The sequence below is a fragment of the Chiloscyllium punctatum genome, chromosome 35 (assembly GCF_047496795.1).
Source record: "Chiloscyllium punctatum isolate Juve2018m chromosome 35, sChiPun1.3, whole genome shotgun sequence".
NCBI lineage: Eukaryota > Metazoa > Chordata > Chondrichthyes > Orectolobiformes > Hemiscylliidae > Chiloscyllium > Chiloscyllium punctatum.
In genome coordinates, this window is record NC_092773.1 from 52,992,994 (window position 1) to 53,010,247 (window position 17,254).

Consider the following 17,254-nt stretch of genomic DNA (forward strand, 5'->3'; position numbering starts at 1 on the left):
ATTTTCCGTTGTTCATTGGTTATATATCCTACGCATGTCAGAATCTTTACACATTTAAGGTCTCCAAAATCTGCAATATCTGCTCGCATCATACAAATGGTGAAAGATTGAGCGAGTTTTGTTTTCTTTTAACTCTTTCACTTCCCATTCGGTTTCCCTAACATACAAAGGGAGGACAAAATGTGTTCCAAGCACCTTAATTTCCGAATTCTATTTTTTTGCACATACACATAGCGAAGTCCTTTCAGACGAAGTTAAAGCCGATTTTCGAACATGAGAATTGTACACTGTGGACGCAGGCAATTAGTAAAACGATTCCACACCGACTCACTGTGCAGCATCCCACTTGAACCACCCTTTGCCCTATCATTGTTACCTCTCATTTCCCTTGTCCAATCCAGCTATCCTGCACATCGCTGGACACTATGGGCAGTATAGAACGTCTCTCTCTCTCGCGCGCGCGCGCGTACACACACACACACACACAGTACATGAAATGTATTTTTACATTCTTCTTTCATGACTTAACACTTTCCTTTGCATGGGGAAACAATTCCTCTGATCGTCAAAATTTGCTTCTTACTCACTGAGCAAAGACACTAAGCCATCTTGATATTCTCTTAATTGTTCGCAGTCAATGGTAATGCCATTGCCTGATCTTAATTTGAATGCATTCACATTGTCTCGGGATCAAGTAGAAGCAAGTTAATAATTCGCTAAATAATAATAAAACTTATATCTTTATAGAGTAATTGGCACAAAACTTTCAAGTTGGTCTCAAATTCAGACAGGAAGCCAGCTTTGAATCAGTTCATTTTATGACTTTTAATATTGACAGAAAGCTATGATCAAGTGAAGTAAAAACCCATCGAATTCATAAATGTCCTTTAGGGAAAGAAAACCGCTGTCCACAGCCAAATTGGCTCCACGTATCTCCATGCTCACAGAAATTGATGTTGTTTTCGGAGGTTAGTCATATAAGCTCAAGGCGCACACTGCATGAGTTCCTCAGGATTGTGTGCTTGAACTAACTGCCTTTTGTAACTGTACAAGTTACCTCTTGTCAATTAAAAGTGCCATAAGTTAGACTGTTTGCGAATAATTGCACAATCCTTAGCAGTATTCCTGGATACTGCAGCACTCCATGCCGCAATGATGCAAAATCTCAGAAACATCCAAGGCTGTGCTGATCAGTGCCAATTAAAATGCGTACCACACAAATGTCAAACAATTACCACCTCGAATACGAGATCACTAAAGTTCCATTTCTTGACATTCAGAGGCTTTGCTGTTTGTGAAACATTGTAATCAACAACGTCGAGTTACTATTGAGCCGACAATGAACTGGACTCACAGATTAAATACTGTGGCTCCAAGAGCAGATCTGAGGGAAAGAACACTGTCATGGGTAATGCATCACATAACTCCAAAAGCCTTTGCACCATCTACTGTGCAAGGCACACATCAATTTGATTGGTGCCATATTTGTTAAAATATCTGCATACATGCATTACGTCCACCACCGAATGTCCAGTGGAAGCATTATGCATGATTGACAATACACATTGCAGAAATTCGCTGATGTTCCTTCAGCAGCATCTTCCAAATAGCGACTGACACATTTCCAAATACAAAGGCAGTCGATGTATGGGAACACCTCTAGCTGCATGTTTCCTAACAAGCCACTCACCATCCTGACATTAATGTATCTTCATTCAAAAAAAAATGCCATCACCCCAATGGACAATAAAGCTGCTCGCTTATTCATGATAAACGACTGTTTGTGAGATCAACTTGTGGGTCACCATGTCCCAGGTGAGTGGTGATGGTGGGAATGTAAGAACCACATAGTCATACCAGCCAGTGTGGGAAGTGACCCACGCTGTTGGTGCCACTCTACATCGCAAAAACAGCCATCCAGCCAGCAATACTGCAGGAAGTCAGTAAGCACAGCTGGATTGACAGCTGCTGTGTGGTATAGAGAGGTGAGTTAATCCTCTGTTCAATATCGCTGCCAGTTATCTCACTGTCTGACAGAATACCCCTCCGTATCTAAGACGATTCGTTCGGTGTCCCATTATCAAAATCCTGGATATTCCCTCACTCCTGTCCCCTTCACACCTTCGACTATTTGTTCCGACACTGTCGCGACTGTAGTGGCACAGGAAAGCAGCTACAATAAAATACTGAAGGGAAATAAATTTTGGTCCATACATTAAAAAACAATCCCGCTGAATTAATTGATGAAACATGCCTGAACAAACCATTTTGATAGCCAAGATTATGACTACCAGAACATTCAGATTAATGTACAAGTAAAATCGTTGGAAATGTAAACATTTAGCAGATTTTTCTCGGGTGGAGACTGAGTAAGAGAATAAGCGTGAGAGTGTACGTGAGATAATGCGAGAAGAAAAGGCATTTCAATTTGTTGAACTCAGTTCAATGTCATTTTGACTATGAGGAAATACATTGAGCAAAGACCACTGCTGGCTGAATTTTCTTGGAAAGTTTTCGACACTTTGAAGCATTTTCAGACATGAATTTCTGAAAATGGTTAGTACATGTTGCACGTCAGAAAGTTCCTGCTTCTAATCGCAGAAATAGTTCCTTATAATCCTAAATAATCATCTGATGTTTGCCCAGTCCTAGTGTCTCAGATGAAAATATCGTTCTCGTGATCCAAGATTGGTCAGTGTTTGTGCTCGAGAGTAATAAAACATAGTGCCCATGCCAAATTGATCATTGTTTTTGAAATGATGAAGTTCTGTAATCAACATTTACGCTGCAGTTGGATTAGAAAAGTATTGTTATCTATATTGGGTGACACAAGTATCGGGAGAGAAGAGTAAATTTTCCAGTGAGGGGTTTTACATTCAAACCGACATTGAATGATTACTGTTAGTGCAAGGATATGATGGCGCAGTGGTAAGCACTGCTGCCTCACATGTCAGGGCCTCAGTATCGATTTCACCATCGCGCGACTGTCCGTGTGGAGTTTTCACATTTTCCCCGTGTCTGTCCGTGTATCTTTCAGGTGCACCGGTTTCCTCCCACAATCCAAATATTTACAGGTGAGGTGCTATAGTCAGGGGTAAATGTCAGAGAATGGGTCTGGTAGTGTTACCCTTCAGATGGTTGGTGTGTACGTCTTGGGGAATAAAAGGCCTGCTTCTACACTGTAGGAGTTCTACCGTTTTATGAAGGAGATCGGAACGAAACCTTGGTCAATAGCTGATTCAAGGCAATATATCTGAGAAGAGTTCCCATCGCTCATATTCTTTAGATAGGTTCGCTGCCAGTTCTTCAAAATGTCACTTACCAATTGGAAGTAATGTCTTACTGAATTACATAATGATATTGTCAACACTTTCTTTCAAAGTGAAGCATATAAAACAAACTAATAATACTTGTTAAAAGACTACAAATAATGGAACTATTTAGTTAACACACTTAGCTACCTGGAGATTTGATGCTCGAATTAGAAACAGAATTAGGCTGTACTGTCACGTATCCTGATGCATATGAACACGTGAGAACTGTAAACAGTGTACAATGTCCCCATTCTCAGGTACCAACTTTGTTACAAAAGCAGAATTTGAAAAAAACAACCTTACAAATAACATAGCCAAAGGTGTGTGTTTGGAGGGGAGGGGTGGGAGTTGGCGGCATTGAGGCGGGGAGAATCCCGACATTAAAGTATAAATCTTTTCTCCATAAGCGTGTTTGCAACCTCCAGAACAGGATCATGGACCTAGCCATCGCCTGTAGTATTGATCAGCCTACGTTTCTGTATTTAATAGGAAGGGATGTAGTTGCTGGAAGAGGTTACAACGATAACGAACGTTGCACAGGCTGGACGATGAAGCAGTGAGAGGTAGATTTATAGGGATTGGAGCAGATAACAGTAATATTGAAGGGTATAGGGACTGTAGGAGTTTCTAGCGATGACCGGAGTGGCAGGGATGAGAGGGGTTTGCAGTGATAGAGAGGGCAGGAGTATCTGAAGGAGATGACAGCGATAGGGAGATGTGTGACCGCTGGAGGAGTTTTCAGAGATTTCGACGTTTGTCGGTGTTGGCGGAAGTTCCATAAATGGACATTGCTGCTGCATGGAATTACACAAGAAGGGAGGCTCTTGGGTTTGAGGACCTGACAGAGGTTGTATCAGAAGGTGTTAATGGACTTGAGCAGATGCTGAAAAAACGAAGCGTTGTTGGGCTAGAGTATATCACTGAGATAGAGAATGACGTAGATTGTGGAGTCGTTTCCCTATATATGGAGGAGTGTAGCTGCTGGAGATCATTACTGAGATAAGGAAAAATGTCAGGGCATATGTGGTTTCCAGAGACAGAGAGAGATGAAAATGCTGGAAGAAGTTACGGAAATAGGAAAGGATGCAGGTGCTCTCGGAGTTAACAGAGATAGGTTGGGTGTTTGTGCTCGCAAGTGTTAAATGGATCGGGTGTCGCCTTGAGCCTGACTGATTTAATTTGATTTACTGTAGTCAGGTGTACGTAAGTACAGTGCTTTGTTTGCGAGCAGCATTTGTTGGATCAGAATAATCGGCATACACATCATAGAGTGCTTCGATAAAGTGAGGCACAATGTTTTCATTGCACAAGCGATGCAGGAAGCAAAATCATTATAAACAAGATGAGCACAATTTGAAGTAAGGGAGTCCATCCAACATTCTGATAACGGGAGGGAAGAAGCCGCTCTTGAAACTGATGGTGCCTGATCTTGCTTCTGTATCTTCTTCTTGACGGAAGATGTTGCAGGAGAATATTACCGAGGTCGGAGGGAGCATGATTTTGTTGGCAGTCTTTCAAGTGGCAATGAGCTGTGTAAATGGAGTCCATGGATGAAACCTTGACTTTCCTGATGAGCTCGGATCTGCACACAACCTTCTGTAGTTTCTGACAGTCCTCGGCTGAACAGTTGCCGGCTGAAGCCGTTATTCGCCATGATACTATGCTTTCCATGGTGCATCTGTAAAAGATCTTGAGATTCTTATGGACATGGCGAACTTCCTAAACTGCCTGAGGAAGAAGTGGTGTTGATGTGCCTTCTTAACCATTGTATCAACAAGAGCCGTCCAGGACAGGATGTTTTTTATCTTCGGTCTGAGGAACTTGTTGTTGTCAACCCGCTCAACGTCCTCTCTTCAGATGTAGATGAAGTCATAGATAAATGAAGGTGTGAAGATTTTACAGAGATAGGGATCTGTCTGAGGGTTAGTGAGGTTCAAGAAAGGGAAACGTGTCCGGGCAGGTTGAGTTTAGAGAGAGAGGGCAAGTTATAGGCATTGGAGAACGTTCCAGACAAACGGAGGCAAGTAAGTGCTGAAAGAGTTGGCAGACAAAAAGATGCATCTCAGGCTGGAGGTTGTTACAAATATAAGGAAGTGGAGAGGTGTTGGGGCTAGAGGGGGTTACAGAGATATGGAGGGGTGTTGCAGATGTCATAGAGGTGAGAGGGGTCTCGGAGCTGTGGAAGGTTACAGAGATATGGAAAGGTATAACTGGTGGGTGAGCAATCAAAGAGGTGGAGGGGGACGGGTGTCTGGGCTGGAGAGGGTTAAACAGATAAGGAGGGGTTTAGCTGGCGTCAGAAGTCATCGAGGCGTGAATGACGGGTTAACGGGCTGATTTGGTCTGGATTAATTTGCAAATTTGCAAATTAATCCAGGAACTCCATTAAACTCAGATTCGAATCCCACCATGGCAGATTGCAGAATCTTTCACACAGAAATTCTTGGAATTATGAATACTCTGATCACTGTGAAACTATTGATGATCACCAGAAATATCCAACTGGCTCTCAGATGTCCTTCCGAGAAGGGAATCTGCCATGCTCACCAGGTCTGCCTACATTTGAATCCAATGTCACCGCCAATTGGTAGATCCTTAACTGCCCTCTGAAAGAGCAAGGCAGTCAGTTCTATCAATCGCTACAATGTCTCAAAAAACAAAATTATGGAACCGACAGCTGAGCATGACCTAGGCAACAGAAAAGACAAAGCCAGAAAAGACAAAGCAAGAAACAGACCTGTTGAACCTGCAATGTCTTCCTTCAGTTTATGACAAAGTTTGGAAATTGGCCTCACAGAGCAGTCAAGCAGCTTTCTCTCCTTTTCTGTCCCCAGCCACCTCTCACTGTGTTTCTTTCTCTCTTTATCTTTCGTTCCTCTTCCTCTACCTCTGTGCAAGCATATCCTATATATCTGTCTCCTGTTTCGTGTACTTCACGTTATCTCTTACTTCTGTCTATTTCTATCTGTTTTGCACTCTGTCAACCAAAATAATTATGCACTGCAACACATTTGTGCTTCCCCATTCTTGCATAGCCGCAATACGTGTTGATTTTTTTTCTTTCTCAAACAAACAGCTTCACGCAGCTCCAGACAGAGTTGTATTTGCCTCTTCTCTGCATGAATGACCATTGCACAGAATCTTCGAATTATTTTAGTGTGAACCATGCCATTCTACCTACCGAACAACACCGACCATCCGAAGAGCAACCCACCCAATTCACATAACCCTGCATTTACCACTTTGAACTGTAGCAGAAAACAGCAGCAACCGGACAAAACCAACGCAGACACGAGAAAAGTGTACAAATTCTCCTCAGAAAGTCGCCGAAGCTTGAAATTGATCCTCGCTATCAGAGATCTGGCTATTTTTTTTAAGTCATGTGTTAATTGCGTCTGTTGTGATAACAGAAAAAACAGAAACCACGACCAACCTCTGAGAAGACGCTTTGGAATCAAATTTCCAAACACAAAACGTCTCTCACTCATTGTCTTCTGCCTCAGCCTTTACTTTCGAGACAACCTGTCACTTTGCCTTTTCTCAGATGCGTTGTTAATTTCGAGTTCAGAGGAATGGTCTTTCGACCCGAAAGTATAGCACTGATTTCTCTCCTTAGGTGGTGCCAGAACCCCTGAGCTTTAACAGCAATTTCTGTTTTTGTTCGTGATGCATAAGTGTGATTGCCTGTTCCCTTCCCAAAAACATCTCTTCACATTTCACCAAATTAAGTTAAGATTGTCACTTCTGCAGGTTGTTTTTTTTGTGGTTTTTACCCACCCAGAGAACCGTGGTAGACAATCAGTGAGCTTTGCCGACATGCAATGGCGAGCTGAACCATTGAGAAAGCTCTGCCTTTCGTCTGCACGACCGCACAGCCTTTTAGGGTTGCCTGACTCGTTACTGATAGCTGTAACAACAAATCAGACCAGCCTACAAATGACTGATAGCTATGCTAACCAATCCGATAATTATGCCACAACATGCTTTGGCTCACATCCTTTCAGCCAATCAGAGCAGTCAACCTCTGACATTGGCACTTGCAATCAATCAGATTGGCAGTGCAACAGCTGCTTTATCCAATTAGAAATCACGAACCACACCCCCACCTCCGTCAGACTAGGAACAGTGGGAGAGATTCAAAAAAAGTTGAAGAATTCGAGATGTTGGCAATACGAAACCAAATCTGAAATTGTTGGTTACTGCTGGTGAGGGTCACTGCACCTGAAATGTTAACTCTGATTTTTCTCCACAGATGCCACCGGATCTACTAAGTTTTTACACCACTTTCTGCATTTGTTTGTCACATTGCGCAGCATGTTTCACACATTGACACAGAAACATAAACTGAACAGCTGGGAGACATTCGGAACAACTTGCCCATGCCAGTCACTGTTATGGAAAGGGATAGGACCAGACAGTATGGGAAAAAGAATCATTGCGGGCGGGGAAATTATGATGCCACTAGACAGGAACATTCAAGCATAAATTGGGAGCTTGTATTATCAGAGAAATTCACGACATAAATGCGAAGGGTGTTCTTGGACAACGTGCTGTGTGTTTGGCATAGATTTGTCCCAATGAGACAAGGAAGGAAGGATCGAGTGAAAGAATCTTGGATGATAGAGATGTGGAACATCTCATGAAGAAGAAGAAAGAAGATTACATAGGGTTGAGGAAGCAATGATCATACACGGCTCGAGGAGGATAAAAGGTAACCATGAAAGCACTGAAGAATGGACTTACGAAAGCAAGAAGAAGTCATGAAAACGGTTTGTCCATTCGGACTAATGGAAACCCAAAGGCATTCCACTTTGCGTGAGGAAAAGGAAGATGGTCGAGTGAGGACAGTGCCGATCAGGGATAGTGGAGGGAATTGGTGGCTGAAGTTGGATAAATACAGCGATTTCCTTAATGAATGCTTTCCTTCAGTATTCATTAGTGAGGAGGATCTTGACGTTTGTGACAATAGCGTGAAACAGGCGGTTATGCTTGAACAGGTTGATGTTAAGAACGGGAATATGATGGAAAGTTTGCCAGCATGATGTTAGATAATTCCCCTGGTCCAAATGGAATATATCCAACTTCACTACGGGAAGCGAGGGAACACATTGCTGCACCTTTGGCGATTTTCGTTGCATCTTCAATGTCCTCTGGAGTAGGACCAGATGATTGGAGGATGGCAAATGTTTTTGCCTTGAACATGAAAGGAAATAGGTTTAATGCTAATCATTACAGAACAGACAATCTTACCTCAATGATGGGAATATTATTGCAGAGGAATCTGAGAGACTGGATTTCTTATTATTTGGGAAAGATTAGCTTGATTAGAGTTAGTCAGCATGGCTTCGTGAGGGGCGGGTCATACCTCACAAGATTTACTGAATTCTTAGAGGATATCACAAACACATTAATGAAGGTCGAGCAGTGCATATTATGTTTATGGATATTACCAAGGAGGTTCAGAAAGTAAGGGGGATGGGATACAGGGAAATCTGGCTTTATGGACACAGAAATCCCGAGGTCATTGAATGAAAGAGAGTGATAGTAGATTGAAAGTATTCAGACTCAAGCTCAGTGACCATTGGTGGCTCTGCATGAATGATATGGATGTGGAAGTGGAAGAGTTGCTTAGTAAATTTGCCTGTGACACGAAGCTTCTTGGAGTTGTGGATAGTGTGGTGGGCTACTGTAAGTTGCAGTGCGACATTTAAGGAATGGAGAGCAGGGCTGAGAATCCGAAGATGCTGTTCAACCTAGATAAGTGTGAAATAATTCACATTGTATGGTCGAATCTGAATGCAGATGACAGCATTAAAGGCCGAATTTTTGACAGTGTGTAAGAATAGAGTGATCTTGGAGTCCACGTCCATGCATCCCTAAAAGTTGTCAAACAAGTTGAGAGATTTGTAAAGAAGACGTATGATGTGCTGGCTTTCATATGCAGGTACATTCAGTTTGAGATAAGCAATGTTGTGCTTCAGCTCTGTAGACCTTGTTACAACCCACTTGAAATATTGTGTTCAGTTCTGGTCGCCTCGTGCGAGGAAAAATGTAGAAGCTTTAGAGAGGGTGCAGAGGATAATTACCAGGATGCTACTTGGACTGGAGGGCATATCCTATGATGAAAGGTTCAGGGAGTTAGGGCTTCTCTCATTGGAGCAAAGAATAATGAGAGGTGATTTTATAGTTATGTACAAGATGATGAGAGTCATAGATAGTTTGGCTAGCAAGAGACTTTTTTCTAAGGCAGAAATGACTGTCATGGAGTGCATAATTTTTGCTGATTGCAGGAAGGTTTAGGGGAAATTTTAAAGGCCCGTTCTTTACACAGAGAGGGGTGGTTGCGTGGAATGCATTGCCTGCAGTGGTAGTAGCGGCACATACTTTGAAGTCACTGAAGCAACTTATGGATTGGAGCATGGATGATAGTAACATGAAGGGTATGCAAGTTACTTTGATCTTAGAGGAGCATAAAAAGTCGGCACAATATCGAGGACTGACAGGTCTGTACTGTGCTAGACGGATCTATGTTCTTTGTCAAATAACTCTATTTTCCACTTTGGATTAAAAGCGCTGGGTTCACAAACACATTGAGTACATCATGTCTCATTATTTTCTGAACTGAATTCCATTTCCTATTGCTCTGCACATCTGACTAAACTATTGACTTTCTCCACCAGTTTATGCTCTCCCCCTCACTATTGACTATGCTACGAATTTCATATGATTTGCAAACTTCTTGATCATGTCACGAGAAATTTATTGCAAATGCTGACATCTGTACTGAGAAAAAATGTTGGAGATTTCAGTGGGACAGGCAGCATCACAGAAGAGAGACTAAGTGAACGTTTCAAGTCGCGATCACTTTTCATCAGCACTGGAAAGAAGAGTGGAGGGGGCAGCATTTATATGATATTTTGGGGGAGGTTCGTGGGTGCAGTGCGTGATGGTGGAGAAAATATGCTGATTGCTCAGATGAAGCGATCAGTATGGAGAAAGACAGAGCAATGCTATGTCTTACTGTCAGACCTCTTCACTTTTTCTCACTTATCCACCTCCCCAGACATCTGAAAAAGCGCATTCGTGACATTGAGTTCGCTCTGTTTCCAGGAAACAATGCTGCTCCAACAACATGATCGATCAATATGAACAAAAGAAGTAAATTAAGCGTTCGAGTAAGACGTACTGTCCCTGACACCAAGGCGTTGCTTGATTAAGGATCTAAGCAACGTTATGCTAAATGGGAATCAGTTTAAATTTCCCACTGATGGGATTTAATTATAGCACAAAGGAATATATTCGTTGTTCATGAATGACGAGCACCTCAATCCTGGGATATCCTCCCTCCATGTTTCTTCCTCGGCACAAATATCTTCAGCTGCTTAATCAATTCCTTCCTGGATCATGCAATCGGAATTCGGAATGGTACTGAAGAAAACGCAGTGTTCAGAACAATGTGTCAACTCTTCGCTCCTGAAACAGTCTGTATCCACGTGCAGTAAGACCTGGGTCATATTCAAGCATCTGCTGTTAAAGGGCAAATGCCTTTTATTTCACAGTACTGCCAGATAATGAAATATTCCACAGGTAAAACTGAGGTGTATTCAGCACCTCACGCTGGTTTCGTAGGACTATGAGGAGGTTATTCAGCTCAGTACGACTGATTGAAGAAGATGCGAGATAGCCCATTCAGTCCCTCCACCTTATTACAAAGAAAGACAAGGAATCTTGTGTTATGATCAGATTAGAGACCTTAAAATATAGTTGAGTCTGTCAGCCTGGAGCCTAACATTTTCTTATATTTAAGACAATTGCAATGTGCTTGAGTCGGATGTAATGTGACTTGCCAATCAACTCCACTTTAAGCAAAACACAATTTGCTTATAAACTGAGTATAAAATACAAACAAAGAGGACTTTAGAATAACCTAAATCCATGTAAAAACTTAATAGAATAAGAGAAACTGGAACAATTACTAATTAACTCTCCAATATTGTAACCTCCCATAAACAGACTGCGAGGTGAAAAGGGAAATTCTTAAACTGAATCTTGGATACATTTCTCCAATCCAGGAGAGGATAAAATCCACAGAAAATTCAGAGTGACTGGCAGCCAGGAGACATTCCATGAAGCTTCCAACTCTGTTGACACCCCAATAGCCTCTGATATTACTGAGAAACGAAAACCGAAATATTCATCCCTGACAGCTGACCACACCCATTCATGTTGCATTCAAATAAACCAGGCATCTCAATATGTTTATTCAAGTTGAGTTAAGTAACAAGCTGGATAATTATTACTCAATCTCTCATTTTCCAGAAACGAGGACAAAATAACAAGTTGCAGCTTCCTCACACTCGTCAGCACATCGAGCTGATAAACAGCAACCGGGATAACCCAATCATTCACTTGGTCCTGTCCAATAGGAGGAGGGCAAGCCATTCAGTCACTTGAGTCACTTACTCAGGAACGGGAGGATGACAGCTCCTCGGATCACCTGTACTGTTACAGAATGTGGTAATTGATGTTCGAACATGACAAAAAAAAGCAGAGGCTGCAAGGACAGACGGCTCCATATTTTGCCTTGCAGCTACATTGCTCGTGGAACACACGTGGGACTTTACCGTGGTTTTTGCGCAGTGAGGAGAGAAGCAAAATGTTTTGTATAAAGTCGAAAGGAGGCATCTTTCATCCCCAACAGACAGACTGATGTTCTCTGTGTAGGTAAGAATCTGGTGGGAATCGCTATCTGTTTCAGAAGGAAGACATTGTGGTTGCTTTCGGGGATTCTGAGCATCATAACGTTCGCTCCAGGGTCACATGTCGACTGAACATTAACGTGGGGTGAGTTCATTGAGTCACATAAACAATTAAGAATGTCATATTAGACTGATGAATGAATTCTCTCAGTTCAAGTAATGCTGGTCTTGTTCCTGTTGATCTTGACTAATGCGCATTCAGTGTCGGCTCATCTGCATACCTTATTCCGGAAAAGGTTCATTTTTTAAGCTTTTGGCCTGTTTGTCCATGTTTACTATGCTTAGCCAGTACTGCTGACAAATAAAGCTTTTCACTGCACATTGGAACACAAGACCATAAATCATATCAATCAATCCAGGGTAAATGTGGAAATTTTCACCCTATTGGAAATAATTGATCGCTGCCAACTCTCAAATTGCAAGGTAACCATCTCCTCTTCTCTCACAGTGCTGCAGAGTAAACAATCAGTTTCTTCACTCGCTCCTCATGGTACCATCGTCTGTGTCGTTGCTAAGTGGACCGTGCTTTACAAAGGAATTCAAATCAATACACAATGACCCAATAGTCTCTCATCTCGGCTCAAGCTTTGTGAAATTGGTTTCACTTAGGTATTTAAATAATATTAAAATGAAGGGCATCCTATCATTTACTGCTCTTATTTATTATGCAGAATTTTATTAGGAGTAGACAGCTTGGAATTGTGAATGGGAAAACATGCCTCGAGATCTTTTTTACACTACTTTGATGAATTGATAGGGAAGCTTGACGAGGGCAGGGCGGTAGATTTACTCCACATTTCAGTGTGGCCTTTCAAAAGGTTCCACAAGATAGACTGCTCCTCAAGATTAGATCACTTGCAATCCAAAGGAATCTGACAAATTGGATATACATTTAGGAAGCAGAGCGTAATACTGCAAGGAAGCTTGTCGGACTGGAGGACTGTAACTAGTGGAGTGTCTCAGGGGTCAGCGCTAGGTTCATTACTGCTTGTTATCTCTATTAATGATTTGGATGAGAATGTACAAGGCATGATTAATCAATTTGCAGATGACATTAACACAGATGTATCGTGAGCAGTGAGAAAGGTTATTAGAACTTAGAGCAGGACTTTGATCAAATGGGGTCGTGTTATGAAAAATGGAAAATTGAGTTTTATGTATGAACGTATGGGTTCTTGCATGTTGGAAAGTGAAATCGAGGTGTGCGTTTCATGGTGAATGGTAAGGATTTGAGGAGTGCCGTGGAATAGACGCATCTTGGAGTTCAGGTGAACCGTTCTCTGAAAGTGGAGTTAATGGGAGAGAGGGCAGTGAAGAAGTTTTTCACACATTTGCGTTTGTCTGTCAGAGCCTTGAGTATTGAATTTGAGATGTTATGTTGCAGTTATATAGGACACTGGTGAGACCTCACTTGAAGCATTGTGCTCAGTTTTGGTCACCTTGCTATTGTAAGTATGTTATTGAACTTGAAAGAGTGCAGAAGGAATTTAGAAGGATGTTGCACGGAATCAATGGGTTGAGGTACAGGGAGAGGTGAGACAAGCCAGGACCTTTTCTACTTTGAGTGTGGTGCAGGAAAAGCACAGCCGGTCAGGCAGCAACCAATAAGCAGGAGATACAACGTTTGCCAAATGAACAGCTTATGCTTGAAACGTCGACTATCCTGCTCCTCCGTTGCACTTTACTGACCATCCATTTCCCAGTCAATTATTACTTTTGAAGCATCTTGAAATTAAGCAGGCAGTTCTGGCTGCACATTAAATTCAAAAGAAAAGCACTTTATGTCTTAAAGTGACCACATATGCTTCCCGCTTCTTGACAGGTCCCCGCTGAAGAAAAGGAACATGAACTGACATAACAAAAAGCAGACTGCATTTCCTCGAATTCTTGATATAATTACTATGAAATATATGTTGTTAGTCGCAGTTGTACTTTTGTTAGTGATAGCTGCACTCACAGAGAATATTGGAATCAGGTACGTATTACCCACATAATTTGTATGTTAAATGTCTGCAAAATAAAATGGCAACAAAATAATTTCATATTTTCGTCTTTGTTTATTTTTTTCTAAATTGTAAAAGGATTGTGGCCCATGTTCACAAACGTCTCTGATATCTTGTTCGTCACATAAACTTTTCAATGTTTGCATGCCAGTACCCATCTCAATTACACTTTTTCGATGGTCGAGCACTGTCTCTGGAGTAATATTGAACATTGTTTCGAAAAGTCGCTAATGGGCCGTTCAATTCCAGCGTCATCTTCCTCTCTCAATATGGTTATCATCGATTACATTTTTGAATGCTTTTGAAAACTAATGATGCAGCTGAAAATGGTGCAGTGTTTAATATCGCTTTTAAATTCTCAAATAACTCCTGGTATTGTTTTGGCCACCGAAATTTTACCCTCTTCGTCATAAATCTGTCAGTGCCACCTCGCCGATGAAGTTTGCAGTAAAAAAACAACATCCGGTAGATTCTGTAACGTCCCAAAAATTAAAGCACCTCTTTCTTTGAAGATGGTCGTGGAAATTGCTTAATGGCCTTCGACTTTGTGTTCCCACGGCTCAAACTTCCATGACAGATGCCCTGTCCCAAGAATATTACCTCTGCTTTCACGCATTCAGTTTCATTTATTTCAACGCCAGTTTTCCTCCTCGGTATGGTTAGAAGACCTCTGCCAACAATGTTATTTCCATGACTTGCTAAAAATCACTGTATGATCACGATTAATTGCACAATTACTTAATCCGGTCACAATTCTGTTCAAGAGTCGTTGAAATGTGGCTGGTGCGTTCTTCCTTTCAAACGCCATCATTTTGAATTAAAATAGCCCGATTCGGGGGTACAAACGCAGTAAATCATTTCGATTGTCTGAGAAATATGCCCCCCACCATGCAGGCAGTCCAACTTTATGATGTATGTAGCTTGTCTAACTTTCTCTCTGCAGTACTCCAAACTTGACATTGGATAGGCGTGCGTTACGGCACTGAACTCTGATGTTGCACACAAGCATGTTGAGTCCCGTCAGGTTTGTGAACGAACATGATGGGCGCACTCCACATACTGAGTCGGTTCGGTGATATACTTGTCGAGCATCGACACCGCTTCCTCTGAAACTCTGTGGCTTTGAGAAGATTAAGCCTGTTGTGGTGTTGTTTTATCGGAACAGCATTACCTAATTCCACCTCATGCATAATAGCATTAAGCTGTAGAACTTTATTCGTGCATCTGTCCTCATGCTGCCACAAAAAAACATTTCATGTCGATTCTTTGTACTGGAGACAGATAGCTCAATATGCGATCCCATTCGTGAGGGACTTCCTTCGTAATTAATGCATTTTGTAGCACATAAAACTCCATGACATTTGAATTGTATACAACACTCTCTTGGCAGTAATGTTTCTGCAGTTACGACTGTCTCTTATACTAGGATTGTTCACATCATGTACACGAAACATCTTTTCGTTTGTTATATCTGGCAGCTTTACCAAATAGTTTACCTGGCGGGTTTTCTCCATTTGATAGTGTTTTAAATCTGGCTTTAAAGTGAACTCCTATCAATGCATATTTCCCACGGGGAAATATCGGAATTTTGGAGTCATTATCGGCCACCTGCATCATTCTAGTTTGTATGCTGTTTGATTGCTGTTTAGCAAAATTACCTTACTATCTAATCTCCCTCACCTCAAATACATCATTGAACTGTGCGATGTCCGAATTGAATTCGATTACTTTTTTTCTTTAATTCTTTTCAAAGGCCCTTTCACTTCATATTTGCTCAAAGCGAGTAAGCTGAATAGATTCATTCGGGGCAGCTCTAATGGCAAACAATACGAAAGTGATAGAATTATTCCACTCAGTTGTGTAATCATGACACCTTGGATCCTGCTGAATCATTCCCAAGAACAAACTATATTCCTTGAAATGACATTCTGCTAATCACACTCACTGATACTTCCTCAGTCTTGAGTTCACTTTCCAACCTGAACTGACACACGGGCATGTCATATTTCTCTACGTCTTCAATTTAATTTCAGTTCTTTAGTTTCAAGAGCCAGTTGGATGGGTCACGACGTCACCAGGGTGGACAGGAGCCTGTCGGGATAACTGAGTGTGCAATGTACATTTTACTTTTGTTCCAGCATACAGGTTGAGGGTAGTGAGGTCAGCGATAGATTCACAATTTTGTGAGAGGGCACAGGCAATCAGGTTGTTGGGTGGACATGTGTGAATTCCAATGCCAGGAGAATCTGAAAAGAGATGGATAAACGTTGGGACCTGGAATTTAGATGACGTTGCCATTTCAGAGACATGGCTGGAGGAAGGACAGGAATAGTGACTGCAGATTCTGGAATTCAGATGCTTCCGTCGGAACAGACAAGATGGCAAAAGAGGGAGCAGGAGTAGCATTGTTTGTTAAGGGTAATATGACAGCAGCTGAGATAACGTTTGTGGACTCATCCAGTGAGGTAGTTACGATTGAGGTCACAAACGGGAAAAGAGAGCTCAGCCTTTTGAATTTCCTGTCGGTTTCCGAATTGTTCCAGGGAAGTCGAGAAAAGGATCGCAAATATGATTTTTAATAGGCGCATGAGTAATAGGCTGGTTGTTATGGGGGACTTTAAGATCCACAATATAGACTGGGCATATTATAGCTCCTGTCGTTTAGATGAGTCAGCTTTTGTACAATGTGTTCAGGAAAGTGTTCGGACACAGCATGCAGACAGGCCAACAACAACCAATACCTTGTTGGATTTGGTGCTGGGGAATGAACCCGGCCAGGTATTAGATTTGCAGGTAAGTGAGCACTTTGGCGACAGTGACCAAATTCGTTTATGTTTACAATAGCAATGGGCAGTGGAACGATTACACCGCAGGGAAAGAAGTATAAGAGGGGGAAAGGCAATTGTGATGCGATCGGCATGATTTCGGATGCAAAGGATGGGGAAGGAAACTGCAGGGGATGGGCACACTTGAAATGCCGAGCTTATCCAAGGAATAGCGGCTGTCGGAACTTAATACGTTTATACCTATCGGCAGATACATGGTTGTCGAAAGAGGGAGACATCTTCTCAAGAGAAAGGAGAAAGCTTTTGTAAGGGTGAGGCTTGGAAGTTCAGTTAAGGGGCTGGAGAGTTACAATTTAAACAACAAAGATGTGAGGAGAGGGCTTGGAATAATC